Source organism: Pelodiscus sinensis, chromosome 7 (genome assembly GCF_049634645.1).
Source record: "Pelodiscus sinensis isolate JC-2024 chromosome 7, ASM4963464v1, whole genome shotgun sequence".
NCBI classification, from domain to species: Eukaryota; Metazoa; Chordata; order Testudines; family Trionychidae; genus Pelodiscus; species Pelodiscus sinensis.
The window spans coordinates 42,817,700-42,835,475 of NC_134717.1; the positions used below are offsets into that span (position 1 = coordinate 42,817,700).

General features: G+C 40.0%; 1 long non-coding RNA gene across 1 annotated transcript; it reads left to right on the forward strand.

Annotated features, from left to right (window-relative positions):
• Nucleotides 1–255: 255 nt before the first annotated feature.
• LOC112544707 (uncharacterized) lies at nt 256–15,486 on the forward strand. Its single transcript, XR_012905462.1, has 4 exons — nt 256–364; nt 682–868; nt 12,726–12,855; nt 15,145–15,486. It is a non-coding gene; the product is annotated as an uncharacterized LOC112544707 (long non-coding RNA).
• The last annotated feature ends 2,290 nt before the right edge of the window (nt 15,487–17,776 follow it).

A 17,776-nucleotide genomic window follows, 5' to 3' on the forward strand; every position in this document is an offset into this window, starting at 1 on the left:
GTGCCAGTGGTAATCTGTAGGATGTGTATACCTATCTACTGGGCAATTAAGAAAAAGGGCCTGAAACCTAAGACCTTGTATCAGAGCCCTGGTTTGAAACATGAGCTAAAATAGTGAAAACTTTGCTGATATAAAGCCAAGTTAAATTGTGAGCAAGAGGCAGGCCCTGCTCACAGAGTATGGCAAGCATAGGGCTGATATTGCTAGGCAGAGAACACTAACACAAGCACATTCTATAAGGGTGGTACCAGAACACCTCAATGCCAGCACATTCCTCACAGATATACACTGACCCATCCTAAAGATGAGGTCAGGATAACAGTATGATGAATAGAGGCATTTTGATTTAACCTACATGAACAAGGTAATGGGGGACCCCTAGATACATCACTTTGTTGCACCCAGATACATCAGGGGGTGGCACTGAGATATGTCAGGACTGATATGTAACTTGTTTGTACTGGTGTATAAAGAGATATCTCAGAGGTAATGCTGTTATCCAGCTTAGGGGTTGGTGGAAAGTCCCACCACTGACCTTGCTGAATCCATTGTCATGGGCATATTTGCATTAGTGATCTGGGAGAGTCTGAAGTACAGTATTACCGGTAGTATCCTGCGTCAACAAAAAACCTGGCTGGGAGCCTTCACTGTTAAACCAAATCTTGTTGTCTTATTGGGCAGTTTGCTTGAGATCTGCTGTGCCAGCTACTTGTGCAGAACTGGCACTGACTGCAGGGAGAAAATGCACACACAGCCAAACAGCCATCAACATCTGACAGAAAAACCACACTGAGAACTGGACTGAGACCATCAGCCAGCAGATGGCAGTCATTTTTGGTCACTGCTGACATGGACTGAATTCAAACAGGTAAACTAGATACAAATGGGTCTATATATTTCACATTTCCCGGATCTTGTAATTTCCATGTTGAACAAAAATGTCGATACAAAACCTGCTGGCTATGTCTACACTGGCAGCTTGTGCAAGAACTGTTTTGCGGAAGAGTTCTTGCACAAAAAGACTTCCACAAGAGCACGTCTATGCTGGCATGTGCTTTTGCGCAAGAGCTTTCCATTGCAGTGCGGATGCTCTCTTGCACAAGAAAGCTCTGATGGCCATTTTAGCCAAAGGAGTTTCTTGTGCAAGAAATTCATGTTGCCTGTCTACACTGCTTTCTTGATCAGGAGCTCTTGCGCAAGAGGGCTTATTCCTTGTGGGGAGAGGAATAACTCTTCCGGAAGAAGCCCTGTTTTCCGAACCTAGACTGTAAATTTACTTGTGCAAGAACACGTATGAAGTGTAGACACCCAGCAAGATTTTGTGCAGTAACAGCTGTTCTTGCGCAAGAAGCCGCCAGTGTAGATGTAGCCACTATGTATAGCAGTGAAAGGATAAAGCCTTTATCGAATGGCTTAATTACATTCCCACTCAAGTAAAATGAGGGTTCTTTTAGTTACCATAATTGATGAGGTTCTACTCTATTAACAGTTTATAAGTTTCTCATGCTCTCTCAGACTACGTGACATCTGGTCTCAGGCTCAGTTCAGCCTCTACACGCACTGCTTCCTGTCATAGTAATTAAATACATTTTTCTTGATGAACAAAATCCAAACAAGATGAAGAGGTAATATGCTTTCTGCTCTGGGTCCCAGTGGAAGGATTTTTACATTCCTTGGGGGTCCTCAATCATTGACTTGTATTCCTAGTTTGGTGTCAAGGTGAATCTAATGACATTCCTCAAAAAGAAACATAATTGTTCACAATTCATATACCTTTGAGAGGCCTTTTTACTGTGCAAAGGGATACAGACCCCATTTTAGGCTTTGCGAACATGGAGGGAAGGGATTCCAAAACCAGCCAACAGAAATATTTTCGTATTTTATATTTCAGTGAAAAAGGGGGAGAAAGGTCTAGGGCACAGGACTTAAATTTCACTTATAATGTTGTGAGTTCAAACACTCTGACATTCTAGAAATGTATGAAAACCAGAAGGTGAAACATAATATACAAAGCAAAACTGACCAGTATAGTTTTACCATTTAAGCTGAATGGAATACAAAAAGTGAACAAACAGCAAAATAATTGAATTATTAATGTATTATTTAATATTAATAATTGTGTGTTAATACAATACTTTTATTAATACACAATCATCTTACAAACCATGAAATGGATGCCCCAGAAAAGCTTCTTTCGGAGGGATTTAACATTTTAAAAATGTTACTTTAAATCTTACTTTAGTTCCCTTCCTCCTCTTGTAGCCTTTGCAAAGTCTAAACAGGGAGCAATAACTTCTGCTGTAGATGACCAGACTAAACTGGAGATGTCATATTTACCACAGATTCCCCACTTACTACTGGAGTGAGCCTGAGGGAGTTAATTAAGCCCCCATTCTATAGTATTGTGCAGATTTCTAAAGTGTTTTTAAATAGCCTTTATTTTATTTCAATGTAAAATGTTTTAAATAATTATAATATAGTAATAATTAAACTTAAAATATCATAATGGGTCAAGCTGCAGTCTGCCTCGGCTGGGTGGGTCACACTAAGAGGAAGCCAACAATTCACAGCGGGTGACTGTTTCCTGGAACCTTTAAAAGTAAAAATTGTTACATTTTGTATTAAAACAGTGCTAAATGCCTGGCTTAGCCTGGTCACTTGGGGCACTCGGCACACCGCTCTAAAGATGTGAGGTTATTTTTAATACCCTTGCAGGTCACCTTTAAATGAATTTGCACTTCAGTGATTATCTTTGTTAGCGCACACATTATACCAACTGCAAGTAAGGAAACTTACATGTGCTGTATAGCATCTTCAGAAAGAACAAGATTCATTGCAGCATGAAGCTCATTGTAGTGCTCTAATGAATCTGTTAAAATTCTGGTCAGCTTCTCCCAATCAGATACTGGAAAGTAACAAGGTTCTCCAAAGCCATGGGCAAAGTGGCAGTAAATTAGTGGCTTATGGATAAATACGTGCTCATCAACACCCTGATGGTAACAATATAGAGATATAAACAAGCAGTCACACAGCACATTAACCCTTTATCACATTTTTCTCTCCTAATTTTAGTGTTTTGAATGAATTCTTAGTGCTCGCAAAAGATGCTGAATTGACATCTTTGGAGGCTGAAATCCTCTACCCACAAAACAGATACAGCAGGCACAGTAGCAATTTACATTTCCCCATCATTCCCTGCCAACAAGCCACAGCCGCAATCTGGAGGGATTCCTTCCAGAAGTTTCGTTTTCATGGTAATTCAGACTTTGTCTTCTGTGTGAGCCTACCAACAAGTGTGCCAGTTAATGACAATTGTGTAACAATTTTGCCCTGACACTTGTTCAGGGGAAAATGATTTAACACAACCAGACCATTTCACTAAGGATGCTAGTCAAAAAGCAGATTTTATATGCATTTATGATTTTCATGTAGTTTCTATCATTAGCTTTAGTTAGCTTTCATGTAGTTTCTATCATTTAGCCATTTTTCTAGCATCATAAGGCTCTTATTTTTCAGCAGTCACCATGAGGTTGTAACATACAAGCAGTGGATTGGAATGCAAGGTAAACAATTTCTTTTCAAAGAAAAAGCAGGAACAAGTATGCTTCTAACAACACAGAATATTAAAAACTATCTTTTCATAATATTCAGATTATATCCAGTTAGGTATATGGCTACTTAGAAACAAGAAAAAAAGGAACCTGTTATACGATGATCCACAGAGGTGCCAGGCGTATTGTTATTTAAAATCATGAAATCAGTTGTAACTATTGTAAATGTTGGGTAAATGAACAGAGCAGAAGCACTTACACACATAATCTCATATATATTAAAATCATACTTCAAAATATCTTTTACGATATCAATAAGAAGTTTGTTAAAATGTCTGCTATACTTTTCCTCCATAAGTTCATGGGACTAGTTTTAGAATGAGTTACGGAAGCCATAAACGAACCAAGTCATTAGGAATTTACACATACTCTGGAAACGCAAAAATATTTTCAATTTTCATTTCCACATTTAGCTTTTTATGAACATTAGACTATCCAGTCCTGATTAGTAACTAAAATGCTCCATACAGTTAGATACAATTATATGTGTTCAATAGACAATTAATGACTTGTCAGAGCAGCAGAAGTTATATAATGAGATTGTTGTGATTGCTTCAGGTACAGTGATGCCTTTTTCTCCCCATCTCTAATATTTGTTATTTCATTTTTGTTGAAATAATGTTTCCTGTTTTATTTGTCTCTAACGTGTTTTCCTTCCTCTCTTCAATTCAACCTCACTATATTTTACCAGGACTACAGTGTATCTGCTTAAAATTCCATTTTCTAGGTTCTCTTTTGTTTGTCCTCCCACTATCACCTCGTAACACACTCTGGCATAATCCTAACTGACCCAGTAACACACATGAAGGACTTCAGCGCCATTACTACTGATGTTACAAATAAGTGACTTTAGTCCCTTACTATCTTGCTTAGATTTGATTTCAATTTGCTATACAGTTTGACTGGAACCTACATGGTACTTCTTACTGTCTAACACTTTCCAGTCTTCCATTTTCCCTGACTGGTCACCTTTAGTTAACAGTATATGAGGGTGAAATCCTGCTCCCACAAAGTCAAAGGCAAACCTCCTACTAACTTCAGCTGAGCCGTGATTTTCCCTTCAATTTTTACTTATCTTCTGTGTTATGACTCAATCTCTAGGCTTTAGCAGCTGAACTTGTGTCAGACACAGCACTAATGCACACAATGCATTAACTTGGGGCATCATGGTGTTACCCTGACACATCAGACTAAGGGTGTGTCTAGACTACCTAGTTTTGTCGACAAAAGTGGACTTTTGTCGACAAAACTATACCAGCGTCTACACTACCGCTGAGTTCTGTCGACATAACGTCGACAGAACTCAGCAGTTTTGTCGACGCTGGTATACCTCATTTTACGAGGCATAACACCTTCTGTCGACAGAACTCTGTCGACAGAAGGTGTTATTACCTGTAACATTGCGTCCAGACTGTGGAGTTATGTCGACAAAGCCGCTTGCTTTGTCGACAGAACTCAATGTGTCTGGACGCTCTTTGTCGACGGAAGTTTTGTCGACAGTATCTGTCGACAAAACTTCCGCCGACAAAACGCGGTAGTCTAGACGTACCCATAGTCTTGAGTCTTGTGAAACAGGTATCTCTTGTGATCATGCCTGACCCTAACAGTCTCATTCAGGGACATGTTAATTCCAGCTCACTTGTTTAAGCCCAGAATTCTACACCTGTGGCGTGGAGTAATCAGGAACCTGTCTGGGCATGTTTAGACATTAGGGGAGTTTTGTAGGAATCTTTTCCTTCTTTGGAGACCTTTTGATCCAGTTGCCCAGTTCTGCCCCACTGGTGCTTCTGCTGGGGAGCAGGGAAAGCCCCTGTGCCTCAACCTCACCAGGCGAGACAAGGCAAGGCAAGCCGACGTGTTCCAATTCTGTTTCCCCAGCAGAAGCACCAGGGAATGACAGGAGGGACTGCAGTGGAGGGTGTGGGGAGCGGCCCCCGTGTGCTTTGGCCCAGGGCCCCAGAAACTCTAATCCACCTCTGCTGGGCTCTGTAGAGGGTGGGCCTGGGTTCCCCTACCAGCAACTGGACAGCGGTGCTATTAATGGGCAGGGAGAGGAAAAACTGCCTGTATTCTGAGAGACTTTAATGCCCTGCAAATAGAAGACTGCAGTGACCTTGCAGGAGGGACAAACATGAAGCAGGAGTAATTGAGTCCTGAGGGAGTGAGTAATGACAGAAAAGTGTTGGACTGGCAAAGCTAATCCCCAGAGGCAGTCTGGTCTGAAGGAAGTGCTCCAGCCCTGAGTACAGCACCCCACAAGAAGGGGAATTTGCAGTTTGGGGGGTGTTGGTTTATGTTCCTTAAAAAAGATGGCAATCTCAATCCAGAGGAAGAGCAGAAGATTTTACATCTGGTAGATGTCAGGCTCCAGCAGAGAGCCATTTAGCCACTAGTGTTCTGAATTGAGCTTAGAGGAGGTCTGAACCTTTTTTCAACAGACGATCATTTTCATGGCTGGAGAAAAGCTGGATGTATTACATATACCTATATATCTTCTATTAGACTTTTAATCACAAACTTCTGATTCCATGAAGAAAGGTATATCCATAATTAATCAAGCACTGGGATGCATTACAATTGAAAAACTAAAAGATTACTACTCTATGGGTACATAAAGAGTTTCAGTCCTGGTTTAATCAGCTGCAGCAGTGTGTGGAATGTGGATAATGCTATTTTACTGGTACATTTAAACCCCTTTCCCTGTCTGGTGTGGGAGTGTAGCTCTTTACCTCCCAGGATGGAGCTCCTGCATCCTACAGATCCTTCAACTGATGGGCATGTTCAGGGGCTCAGGATGCTCAACTATTTTGCAAAATCTCTGGCTTATATGTTAACATAAGGGAATCCTATTGCAAAATATTTTGGAGATTATCAACTCCTTTTGGCATTAACAGGGATTATGTGTATGTAGTTATGAGGACTGTTCGCAGCTCATTTTGACTAGAGGCTAAAGTGTAGCATAAATCATATAAACATTTACACTGCATGGAGAAGAAAAGGGGTGATTGGTCTAATCCTAAACATGGCAAAGGAAGCTGTTTTGCATGGAATATGTACAGGTTGGAAGTACCTCTTAAATTAAAAGCATAATGGAATCTAATAGTGGCGGGCAGGAAATTCTGGGCTGGTTTCTGATGCAGACAAAGTGCAGCTTGTGTGTGCTCAGACAAATTTCAATGCACTGTAACTTGAAGCCCCACTTCTGGAAATGGAGATTTATGATTTGCTGTAGATGCTAGCTAGAACATCTCTACTTGGGAATTGGACAGAGAGAGAAAAAAGTTTCTGAATGAAAAGGGGAAAAAGTGAGTGGAGAAAAGAATTGTTATTTCTTTAAAAATAAACCAATACTTTAAATCAGCCTTGAGGATGAAAGCAAGAGTTGAAAAGATTTTCACAACCAATGCACATGCTGTTAAATATCTTATTCACTCCCTATCTCACTCTATGGATATCATAATTACTACCAAGTTAGTATTTAATCTATCAAATGAGCCTGACCTTAGGGCAGGGCAGTCCTTTGCACTGCACTAGCTCTGATTTATGCCTGCTAATCTAGGTTTATTTAGTGAATGCATATAGAGTTGGGAAAGTTTGGTGTCTGAATGCCATCAAAAATTGCCAATAGAATGCAGATAACATCCTAGCACAATAGTGTAGTGCCAGGAAAGAATGGCTGTAATTTTTAATAAGTACAGTCTATTGATTATTTATTTTATTATAAAGATACACTAATCACTCTTACTAATATAATCATAATTTTTTAAAACAAGTATCCAATAGCCACAATAGGAAAAAATAAGAACGTGTAGCAAGGTTTTTCAGATATATCTGAATGTATACTATGGCACACATTTCTGGGACTCAGACTGATACTTCTTAGCAAGGAGAACCAGGAAAAGGATTTGGGAGTCAATATTTCTCTACTATTTATTTGTTTTCAAAACAAAACTTGACAAGCTCAAATAAGAAACAGAAAACATCTGAACCTTACAACTGCCATGAAGGTAACTCTGGGTAGGTTCCCTCCAACCCCCTTGCAAAGTCCCATGCACCTCTAAGCATAACATGTATTGGGACTATTGTAGTGAAATTTCTGCCTCTGATGGGAATATCACATAGCACAAGGTAAACCCTGTTAAGTAAAATTCATAGTACTCAGCTAGGTATTGAGAAGTATAAGAAGAGAGTCGAAGGCTTTAAATCCTACCATCAAAAATAAGGACTCACCTCTTAAGTTCAGCAAAGTTGCTTTATGTCACTCAGCTGGCAGAAGACAGCCTGAAACTCTCAATTGTAAGATCTTCCAGGTGCAAAGACAGCCATGGATGATGTAAAATTAATCTAGCCATCCCCATTTCTCCTTCCTACAGGTGGGATGATATCTTTAGACCCCTATAATCCTGATGCTGCTGGCAACCAGCGAAAGTTAGAAGAGCATGACTTAGAACAATCAGAGAGAGAGAGAGAGAATAACTCTAGAGCTGAGTGGTGTTATTTAGAGTCACTTTGCAGGTTGCAATCCCATTTTAAATACCAAGATTAAAAAAAAGAGAGCGAGAGAGCGCACAGTAAATCAGCCCACAAACATCTGTATGGAAACAACCATTTGCATGTGCAAATTATTTAATGGGGCACCCATGTCCCTTTCTGCATGTCAATTATCCAATCTATATGCACATCAAATAGCAATTTGAGTTTGTAATTTTAGTAATACCATGAGCCAGTGGGTGGGTAGGTGTGAAATTTCAAAATCTGCTGACTCATACAATTGCTGGCACACACAAATACACTGGCAGAGGATAGACTCGCCCTTTTAGGGAGCTGAACTGACCTCTGCTCCACCTGTATTTTGCTATCCATACACTTGTGATGGATTTGTTTATGTGACAGTGTGATCAGGTAAGCAGCATTACCCGGTAGCAGCCCCGGGGAAAGATTCCCTGTAGAAGGGAGCATGTTTGATCAATGAGAAGGAGAAAGATAGAGGGATGCTGCGGATCCAGAGGGGATTCAGAATCCTGGCTGGAGCGATGTTCAGTGAGAGGCAGGAGCAGAAAAGCCTTCAGAACATAGGTTTGAAGAAACCACAGATAGGGGACTGGGACTTTTGAGGAAAAAATGGCTCAGTCCAATCAGGAGCTGAGGAAATGAGGAGTGGAGGAAACATTAATTTTGATTTAAGGTGACATCAGAACTATAATGTAGTTTAAAAAAAATCAGACTCCAAAAAGTGGATGTTACTTGACTTGCCCAAGAATCTGGAGAAATTCTTGAGAACCCAAAGGAGGAGAAATTGAGGCGGCAGCAGGACCCGACAACTATTCAGATAAGACTCTGTTACCTATACATTTTTCCAAACATACTAGTTGCACTCTACTTTGAAAATTAGGCCTCAAGGCTTTCAACTTGCAAGTCCCTGCCTGGTGAGAATCAATATTTATGCTCTGACATAAGTGCATGTGGAAGCCAGGCCCGTCTCCAAGGCTAACTACCGGGGACAGAAAAAGATCTTTTCTCTATATAGCAGTGTTTCTTAAACTTTAAGTCTGAGGAACACCAAACAATTTTTTTTATGAGGGACACCATACATTTTTAGTTGAGCAAAAAAAAAAAAGTCATTTTGAACTCTCTTGTTCTCCACGACATACCTCTGACAGCCTAACAGCACACCTCTGTACCATTAAATACATTTTAAGAAACACTTCTATATAGGCTATGTTTACATTGCGTTCTCTTGCGCAAGAACATATGCAAATGAGGTGCGGCAATAAATATCGCTGTGCCTCATTTACATACTTAATGAGCCACCATTTTGCACCCGGGGCTTTTGTGCAAGAAGGAGCAGTCTATACTGGTCCTTCTTGTGCCAAAACACCCTCTTGCGCAAGAGCTGTTCTGCCTGAAAATAAGCGGCAGAATGGCTCTTGCACAAGAGGAGGTTTTTGCACAAGAAGCAGTGTAGACTGCTCTTTCTTGCACAAAAACCCCTTGTGCAAAAATGGAGGCTCATTAAGTATGCAAATGAGGCGCAGCTATATTCATCGCTGTGCCTCATTTGCATATGTTCTTGTGCAAGAGAGCGCAATGTAGACGTAGCTGCTAGGAAAAATATTCACAAATGTGATGTCCTCTTTGACCCATTACAGCCCAATCAACCAAAAAAACCCAAACCAATATACAATCCTGAAATTAACCACAAACAACCAATGTACCAAAAAAATTGCCAGTCTTAAAAATATAAACTTTGTTCCAAGCAGAGGTTTTACCCTGAAAAAGGAAAAGTGCCAGAGACTTCATGAAGTTTACTAGGGACTTCACTGTTGCTCTTGGTTTTACGTGGAAGGTGCCAGACACTACCGTGCTGGGCAGTAGTATAAAGCCCCGAGTCAGGCAAAGCAAACAAACAGTTTTCCATACTAAGCACAGGTAAGTTTGGCTGTGTCTACACTGCAGCTTCTGTTAGCATAACTTAAGTCACTAGGAGGGTGTGAATAAACCACCTTCCCGGAGCAACATAAGTTGCCCCAAGGGGGCCAGGATAAGGTGTGTGTGGGGGGCGAGTGGGTTAGCTCCGCATGTTGGAAGGGGCAGGGCTGAGGACAGAAGGGGCGGGAACCCCCTCAGCTCTCAGAGCCACGTGTTGTAGTGCTCCAGTGGCAATTCAAAGATGTCCAGGGGGCTGGATGACGACAGCATCACTGCAAGGCAATTTTCCCCTTTCCCCCCTCTGTCATTGGGCCCTGGTGTGGATGTGCTCCAGCCAACATGGCTTCTTGCACTCACAAGGGCTGGAATAGCTAAGCCAGCAGGAAATCGGTATTGAGCAGGTTCATTAGAGATCTAGCAGCAGGACAGCTGCACTGTTGCAACTGTGCCACTATAAACTCTCTAGTGTAGCAGATCCCTTAGAAGTTCTCTCTCTCGTTCTCTGTGAGGTCAAAAGAGCAGAGCTTGTGCTGAGCATGTCTTAAACATGAGGCTCATCATGCTAATCAAACACTTATCCCTATGGCCTTGTTTCTGCCACTAGACGGGGATAACTTGGAAGCTACTTTCATCGTAGCCGGATTAGGTTTCCCTGTGCTCCCCAGTTCGCTCATCACCTTTTATCTGGTACTTAGGTTTGTCAATCCACACTTGTGCGGCACAGGAGCTAGTTCTACATGACTGCTTGGCAAGTGTCTAATAAAAAGTTAAAGCCTTTCACTCTCAAATTAAAATAGCTCAGATTAAAAACATTTACTTACTGAAAGGGAACACATTTTAATGAAATGTGGCACTTTTAGCACCTGCCTGAAGACACTGATAACTGAAAACTTCCAGCAGTAAGATTCAGGCATTTGACATACTGACAATTGTGAATTCCTTTTAAAATCAGTTTGTCTGTCATACCTATGTAGTTACAAAATAACAAAGGGACAATAAAGTTCAATTGTATATTCACAGTTTGAGGTTTCTATTGACAGATCTTCACACTGAATGCTGCTACAAGAAAGGCTGATTATGTAGCCCTGTGTTAAAAAAGAACTGAAAAACCCTCCTTTGTTAAAACTCCCTTACACACCATTTCTAGCTTTTGGAATCTTTCAAGGGACACTGTCAAAGTTGACAGGCTCTAAAGTTGGCCTCCTCTCACCAAATTATATTGGCAGATTTAAAATAACCATCAAGAGGAGGGGGAGGGGGAAACAGTTGTCAATCACTCCAAATCAAGAGCTACAACAGTGTTAAACATCCCAACTCCAGGCAGGGAAGCGTGAGCAAGCAACAATTAACCCCTGGGTTTTAGTGGAAATCAGAAGTATCGGTGCACAGAATGTGAGCTGATATATTGTGACAGAATCTACCCCCGGGTTCACACCCTGCACTCTACTGTAGTAAATTTTATACAAGACATGTCTTGTAATGTATCATTTGAAAACTCATAACTTGCTGGTCATCATCCTGATACAATGTGTGTGGCAACATTATATGTAAAGGTATAAGATTTCCCTATTTGATGTTATTAGCACATGTTCCAAACCCTACCACCCTATCCAAACAGAAGCTAGCAAATAGGTCTGTCCTAAACAAAGGAATGAGTGCTCTGTACGGCTTTGTAACTTAAGACACCCAATGTTGCAAGGCAAGGAGAGCACAGAAGCTCATGTTTTAGGATTGTACCCAGCTGTGTCACACATCTCTTCTACTCTCAGTGCTTGCAAAATAGCCATGGTACATTGTCCACTGATAGGGGAGAGATCTTCATAGGTTTTACCTGTTAATTCCAACATTTTCTTTTACAGTGGAGAACAGATATCCTTTTCCGCAAGGAATCACACTTCTGTAGCTGTCCTTTCAAAAGGGAATAGCATGCAGAACTTAGAACATGGGATTTTGTGGTTCTGTCCTAGAGCTAAGTGGAAGTATGCCACTGCCGTACTATGACCTTATGCAATTTATTTTGCTTCTTTGGATCCTCATTTACCTTAAACTAGGTCTGATATTTGCCCAGTTCACAAGGATGTTGTGTGGTTTATTCTGTCCAGCTTCATCCTGAATCCTTGTTCAGACAAAAATCAAACTGTCGTCAAGTAGTTTTGATTAAGGACTGAGAAATCTTTCTTGACTGTTTTGCCATGTTTTTATGAAATGCTTTGAGATCCTAGGATGAAAGTTACTCTAGAAGTGAAAAGTATCAATAAACTTCCCAATGGAATTTCTGCCAAAGATGGTAGAGTATGTGAAATCCCTGACTCAAAACATAGAATGAGATATCTGTTGCCATAGATTCATAAATTATTAGGTTTAGGTGTGCATACAGTCCATCTACATAGCAAATGACATGAGTGAGGAAAATGTTTCATGTTTGCCAATCAGATTGGTGGGAGACACATTTTCCAGGAAAATATTGCTAGTTGCTTTGCTGCATATTTACGCAGCAACAGAAGGATGGAACAGAATTGTCACATTGTCCCATTGTACCCACCCCACGTGTTGTGTGCCTTCAAAATGGACAAATCAAACCTTTGAGTTGACTTTAATGTGATGGCTGCTTATTATTAAATGTGATTATCTATACATACTGAATGTCAAAAACAGACTCTTCCCATATATGTTTTTGGTACACAGAACAAAATGGTAGAAATGGCTGGAAGATGCTAGAATCCAACATAAAAACAAGCATGGCTTCAATCCAGCCTCAAATGTCTTTATATGGATCTGGAATAGTAGATGACAAAGCCAGAATCTGAGGGCAACAGTAAGTGACAGACAAACATGTGAACTCACAAGAAACCACAGTACAGCTGGGATTAGTACATTGCCTTAAGGAGAATGTTCTTGGGTTCAGAACTTATCAGAGAATTTTACAATGTGCTCATCCTTATGGCAGACCATTCTTTCTCATCAAAAGTTGTAAACTTGATGTTTTCTGGTATGTAAATATCTCCTTAAAATATTCTGTATTGCCACAGTGAACACTATCATGTTATGATCAGTGAAGTACTGCCCTGTATTTAGTCTTTTATTTTAACTACATAGAAATAGAGTTCTCAGACGAATGATATTTAGCTCTGGTCTACATTAGGGGATAAGTTCAATTAAGACATGCAACTTCAGCTACTTTAATTGCATAGCTTAACTCAAAGTATCTTAATATGAACTTTGGTGCCAACCACACTGTGGGAAGTCGAATGGAGCACCTCCCCCTTCGACTTCCCTTACTCCTCATAGAAGCAGGACTACCAGCATCGACCAGAGTGCCCTTCTCAGTTCGAATTACCATGTCTTTACTAGACCCACTAATTCGAACCCTGGAAGATCAACTGTGGCTGCTTCGATCTTATCTATATTGTAGACAGGGCCTTACTAATTATCTGATTGGGCAGGATACACTGTACATCATGGCTGCGTCTAGATTGGCATGGTTTTCCGTTAAAAGCATTTTCGGAACAGAGCATCTAGATTGGCACGGACGCTTTTCCACAAAAGCACTTTTTGCGGAAAAGTGTCCATGCCAATCTAGACGCACTTTTCCACAAAAAAGCCCCGATTGCCATTTTCGCAATCGGGGCTTTTTTGCGGAAAATAAATCGGAGCTGACTAAATTGGCCCTTTTGTGCAAAAGCTTTGCGCAAAAGGGACTTTTGCCTGAATGGAGCAGAATAGTATTTCCGCAAGAAGCACTGATTTCTTACAGTAGGAAATCAGTGCTTTTGCGGAAATTCAAGCGGACAGTGTAGATAGCTGGCAAGTTTTTCCAGAAAAGCGGCTGATTTTTCGGAAAAACTGGCCAGTCTAGACACAGCCCATGTGTCTTGTTATGCTAGTTATAATACAGCACTTTCTGGACTATGCTGGCGGCTGGTGATAGTTGCCTAGTGTAGATATAAAACAGAAGTTCTGTAGTTTAATTTCCTACAAAGCATTCTGCATAAGCTCTGTGAATGATCATTCATGTTAGTAAACACCATACAATAACACTTATGTATTCTTATTGTCCAGGAGCATTAATGAGAGAAGTTATTTGGGGTCTTCCTTTTACTTTCAATAGCTCTTTTTTAAAAAAGAGATTGCTTAGTCCCAAAAGACAAAATGAACTGAATCAAATATAGAATCCTTGGGGAAATAAGGATTCATCTCTATCTTACATAATGCAGCTTCCCTCCAAGTCTGTGTTTCTTTATGGGCTCACACCCTTAAGCTCCTGTTATACAGACCCTTCTCAGAAATAGTGCACAGCCTTTAGAAACGCAACCATCCAAACTAAACCTAGCGATCACAGCAGTGTTGCACGAACTCCTGGGTTGACGCTGAGTACAAACCTGGTCTGAGAGAGGATTTCACTAGTCTTTTATAAAACATTTCTGTGAAGTAGAGGGAAATAATCCCCACCAGATTTCCCACAGAACTTCCTCTCTACTCATAGATCTACCACCTCTCATATGAAGGAGTCAGTTGCCTTCATAACCCTGCACTCCAGATCACATGAAGTAGGAACACAACAGGGATATCAGCAGCAAGGTATCCACAATGCAGCCTAAGTTTTCATTAGCTTTCCCACAGCCCTCTCCAGGCAGGAAGGATGGTTCTAGAGGTTTCCCTTATATCATGCCTATGGTACATCTACGCTGCCATACACACAGTTCTTGGCCTTTCCCAGATTTGGATTAGGGGGTGGGTGGGGAGAGGGTCACCGAAAGTCCTTGTGCTTCCATTAGTGGTCATATTCCTTCTCCCATAGTGCTTTCATGGAGATCCCAAATGCTCAGCTGCACACAGGCAGCACATTGGTTCAAAGATCAGGCCCTTCTGATTTAAAAACAGGATCTGAATTACTTGCTGTAATAGTTACTCTTCAAATAAATACTGATAACACTGACAACTTTTACAAAAATGTATCAATTACCTGTCACGATGTTGTGTGATTAGTACCTGAGGCTGGACAGTACCATAAGCATCAACCTCGGGCACAGTGAAATCATCAATTAAATAAATAATTTTTTAGCACTTGGGGGAGAATAATTTCTTCTAGTTTTCTCCACCATAGGTCTTTTGAGAACACCTGTCAATGGAAGAGATGCTGTGAGAGGATAAATGTTGAGGCATTGGTGTAGCAGAAGACTTCACGCTTACAAATAGGTGACCAAGTGTTTTACTTTAAAGCACATGAACCCTCCCATTAGACAGCTCACATCAAGGTGAAGCACCTGCTGGAATGCCGGCAGGCTCAGGGCCGAAATGTTGCTCTTTTGGGATAATCCCTTATGCCAGAAAACCGTAACAGGTATCAGTTTGCTTATGGACGCAGACTGCTGTTACTGCTGCTCATTTGTTACCACAACAGAGGAAATTATGACAAACCATTAAATAAACTTAAAGGGAGGCTCAATTTCTTCATATAGGTTACTGTTGATTTATATGCTCCATCGGTTTAAACAGCCTGTTCAAATTTTGAAATAAAATGTTGACCAGCAAATATTGTTGATTACCATTTAGCATTTCTTCCATTTACCTCCCTACATTTATTTAAAGTAAATTTAGGGCTAACAGAGAGAACATGCCAACCTGACAGCTCTCAAGAATGAAGCCCTCTCCTCTGTCAGTCACAGAATTGCAGAACTGGTACTATATAGGCAGAGAGCGCACATGTCTTCCCATAGTGACCTGGAAGGATGTCTGTTAGGGTGGAAAGTCTAGATCAGTCTACAAATACACTATACTTCTGCCTTCTATGCTGAGTCTTCCTGAATGGGTATCAAAGCTTCCACGATTCAGACACACATCTTAGAAAGTTAACTGAGAGCTTTAATTCATTTTTCATAGGAAATGGAATGGCCAGATAATGATTTGTTCACATTATCAATTTGAACCAACAACATGGAAGTGGAATGTTCCTTATCCCATTGCCAGTCTCTGAGCCATCTCGTCCCTTTTAGCCCATTTTACATATTTCTTTTGGTTAAATCTTTGCTTGCACATCATCAGCAATAGCAGAATATCACAGACAGAGGACTTTTCATTAATTTGTGGCGATTTTCTGCCGGCTGCCCGGTAGCATAATGCAAAATATTGTAGCTAAATAGTGGCTATATTTTTTTTTCCAAATTCTCTATTACAATAAAGGTAGCTAAAATAAAGTTGTAAGAATCAGGACATTTTCCATCAAGGTTTAACAATTTTATGTCAGGTACTGGACCTAGAGTGCCATTCCACTCTTCTGCCATATAATATAAAAATCTAATACTTCAAGCACTACATTGACAATAGTGAAAGAGTTATTCACCACTCAATTAGTGATTTCCTACATTAATATCTTGTCTAGCCTGGAAAATGAAATGGCAACATGATGTTAACTCTTCCATTAGAAAATATAACATTTCTTTGGGAGAGTTACTGTCAGTCATTAACTGAGCTTTTTTGGGTTGTTTAGGTGCAAGCTGAATGTGCATTTGTCCTTATGATAAAGATATGGATTCTCCTCTCCCTTAAACGAGTGCTAATCAATAGTAACTGTATTGACATGGATCAAGTCCCACTGGGACAGAGACTGGCTAAGAGAGAGGAGAATTAGGCCCTTAGAGTGGGGAATGGTTATAATTACATATTCTGAAGCATAGCAGATGTTGTGTAGTAAATGAAAGGGACTTTGGCCACCATGTAATCTTCTGATATCTTGGTAACATTGTCTGACACAACGGCTGCTTTTCGAAGCCCAGCATTTCCAATTAGCATAATTGGCTTCTCCTTCTCCAAAAATAAATCCACAGAATATCTCAGGTAAACTGTTTCAGTAGTATAAATCAAGGCAAACTACTTGCAAAGAAAAATTCTATGCATGTGTGTGCGAGACACAAAGAAAGGTATATGTTATGCAGTTTAAATTCTACCGCAAATCAAATAGTTTGTTTTTAATACTTCAGTGTAGTGACAAGTGAGTGAATTAATATGCAAGATTAAACAAGTAGAAATATACAGCAGAATTTATATTTAACAATCTTAATTTTGTAAAAGCAGTGAATGATTTTTAACACTGCAAAAATCAGGAGTTAAATAGATAGTCTAGTAAGATTACATTATATGGCATAGTAGGATACTGCATTTTCCTGTCACTGGAAAGAGAGTGAAATATAATATTAGAATTATTGCAATATCTATATGCACATTTTCAAATATAAATGGCATGCTATAAACATAACTCATTCCACTACTGTATGATTATGTTGAAATAATATAACATGGTTATAAATGAAGAGAAATGATGCTGAATTGCCTTACCAGATAGTTGAAATGAAATACTATCCAAGAACATCAGAATTAACATTGGGAAACTGAGTAAATACTGTAGCAATAGTTTCAGTCTCACAAAAGCACCAATTTCTTTTGAAAATGAAACTGCAGATATACTTTTATATTTATCACACCAGGTACTTCATTCACACGGTAGAAAATAGCCATATCATTGGCAGAAATGAAGTATGAAGTCAGCTTCTGTAGCAGATAAAATTAGAATCTAGTGAGTGGTGGAGAAAAAAAAGATTTCTTTCTACAAAGCTCCAAATAAAAAATAAAATGTGCATCCTGTAATGCACCATTATTTATACAAACCTGTGAACTGGAGGAGGCAGATAGAAAAATTTATATTCTTGTTGGGTGGGATGTGTTTTTCATATTGAATACAT